The 3,013-nt window shown below is 38.5% G+C and overlaps 1 pseudogene; it reads right to left on the reverse strand.

The window, feature by feature from the left end:
* Positions 1–615: 615 nt before the first annotated feature.
* On the reverse strand, positions 616–2,441 carry LOC131054275 (heat shock 70 kDa protein 3-like; annotated as a pseudogene).
* Between the last annotated feature and the right edge of the window lie 572 nt (positions 2,442–3,013).

Here is a 3,013-nt window from a genome sequence, read left to right on the forward strand (position 1 = left end):
TTAGTGCTTTTTTTTTTAAATGATAAAATTGTCTAGGAAACATGATGACTGGTGATTTTCCTTTAAGTTGAATTTGCATGTTTCATTAAAAAAGAGGAAATAAAATTAAAACTACAATATAATGAAGTTTTTCCAATTTAATATATATATTTTTATCATATCTTGTAAACCAATAGAAAAGAGAAAGTGGTCTTAATCTGAATCTAAAAATGAATAGAATTTTATTTAACCAATTAACACCTCGCCATTTCCCTTTAATAAATTTATTTCTCAATAAAATTTTCCATAGTTCATCACACGAAACAACTAATAATATATATATATATAAGGTACGTATAACATATATGGTGTGAAAAGTTGAGATAAAACAACCATATGAATGTGACAGTGTTTGTGATAGACATATATTTGCATATTCAAGACAAAGTAGTTGCTACAAACATATAATCCTGATTTATAAAGATCTTTAATATCAAAACCTGGTCACTTTTACTTCAAAAAAACAAAATAGTTCTATAATTTCTTTTGTCATGACTTCTGTTACATTCATTCCTCTGTTTAGTAAAAACTTAAACCACTAGGAGGAAAACAAACTCGGACAGTAAACTTAAACCACTAAGAGGAAAACAAACTCGGACATTTCAACTCCAATTCTCTCGATTTGTCTTGCAGTTCAACAACAGTCGCAGAGTCGTTTTCGTCTAACCATTCCTCAATGGCAGTGATCGCTGATATAAGATCTTCTGCCACGTCACCCTCCATAGAACCTTCACTCTTTGCCTTCATTGCCCTCTTTTTCATGTTCCAAATATTACATTCCAGAACATTTTTGGCAACACGCTTTTCCCTCGCTTCTTCGTCCTCCTTGCGAAATGTTTCTGCGTCAGCTATCATTTTATCAATCTCTTCAATGCTCAGTCTCTCACCCTCATTAGTAATAGTAATATTGTTGCTTGCTCCGCTTCCCTCGTCGTGGGCTGAAACGTTTACAATTCCATCTGCGTCCACTTCAAAGCAAACTTTAATCCTCAGCACTCTGGCTGGGCCAGGGGGGATGCCCGTCAATACAAATTCTCCGAGTAGATTGTTGTCTGTAGCCAAAGCTCTTTCACCTTCGTGAATCGGAAAACTCACAGCTATCTGATCGTCTAATGACGTGGTGATGGATGTCTCCTTGCGAGTGGGAAGTGGAGTATTTCGCGGAACAACTACATCCATCACATCGCCTACCAGGGCAATTCCAAGACTCAAAGGTGTGACATCCACCATGACAATGTCAACGTCCTCCTTGTTAAGCAAAGCTGCCTGAAGCGCAGCACCATAGGCTACCGCTTCATCAGGATTTACAGCTCTGGAGAGCTCCTTTCCATGGAAGAAATCTCGAGCCATTTCCTGCACCTTTGTTATACGTGAGGAACCCCCAACTAACACAATATCATCAATTTGACTCTTAGCTTGGCATCTTCCACGCATTTCTTCACAACTTCCATGCACTTCTCAAATAAATCAATGTTGAGCTCTTCAAACTTTGCTCTCCTGATCTTCAAGGAAAAGTCATGTCCTTCGTATAGACTGTCGATATCAATTATAGTCTCTAATACTGAAGACAAACTTCTCTTTGCCCTCTCGCATTCTGAGCGCAGTCGCCGAAGAGCTTTTGCACTGGCACATAAATCTGTTTTGTATTTCTTGTTGAACTTTTTGGCACAGTAGGCGAGCATCCTATTGTCAAAATCTTCACCTCCCAAATGCGCCTCTCCTCCAACGGCTTTAACCTCAAATTTGCCTCTCTGAACTAGAACGACAGAAACATCGAATGTACCTCCACCAAGGTCAAACACCAGAATGTGTTTCTTCTCTTCTTTAGCTCTACCAAAGCCATAAGCCATGGCTGCAGCGGTCGGCTCATTGATGATCCGCATAACATTTAGACCAGCAATTCGGCCAGCGTCTTTAGTCATCTTCCTTTGGGAGTCACTGAAGTAGGCAGGCACCGTAATCACTGCATTTTTTACCTCAGTGTCTAGATACCGTTCAGCTGTAGTTTTCATTTTCATTAAGACCATGGATGAGATTTCCTCTGGCGCAAACAGCTTCTTCTCATCCTTGTAACTCACTTCAACCATTGGCTTGTCATTTTTCTGCGATACAACATTGAAAGGCCACAGCTTCATGTCGGTCTGTACAGAAGAATCAGTAAATCGCCTCCCAATAAGTCTTTTCACATCAAAGACAGTGTTCAGAGGATTAGTAGAAATTTGAAACTTGGCAGCTTCTCCCACAAATCTCTCATTGGTTGTGAAAGCAACCATAGAAGGAGTAGTTCTGTTACCTTGGTCATTAACAATGATTTCAACTTTGTCAACCTGCCATACTCCAACACAGCTATAAGTTGTTCCCAGGTCAATGCCGATGGCTTTCTCTATTCCCTTCCCTTCCATTTGCCTTCTCACACTTTCTATATATGCAGCTAGTTGGATGATTTGTAAAAACTCCTCTGCTATTGAGTGCCGTTTCTTGTCGATTGAGTCCTATTCGGGAACGGAGGGAAATACGTCAAACTGGCATACTCAGTCTCACTTAATGAATTAGAATTGAGATAATAAAGCGCTGATAGCCTTCACGTACCAGACAAGCCAACTATAAGGATATTTTCGTACTAGAACATAAAATCACATCATCAGCAGGATTTCCTCAGATTCAGTTTCCGTAGATGTCATAACTATAGCTAATTATACACGAAACTTTTAAATGTGAATTGAGATTCATATCTATAGACACATCATCAGGACATAGTAACAAGCGAAGGCAAATAAAGTGTAAGGACAAATTTCATAATGATATATAATGTTGGCACGCCAATCGATAAATCTCTTAATGGAACTCCATAAATATATAATGTCAATTCTATTTTTTGATTACAAAATAGAAAAACTGATGTGAAAGCTCCCGCACGCGAAATTCTTCATAAACAAGGACAATCTCATATTCAATGTTCAGTTATAAACAATAA

This window comes from Cryptomeria japonica, chromosome 2, assembly GCF_030272615.1.
Source record: "Cryptomeria japonica chromosome 2, Sugi_1.0, whole genome shotgun sequence".
Taxonomy (NCBI): Eukaryota; Viridiplantae; Streptophyta; class Pinopsida; order Cupressales; family Cupressaceae; genus Cryptomeria; species Cryptomeria japonica.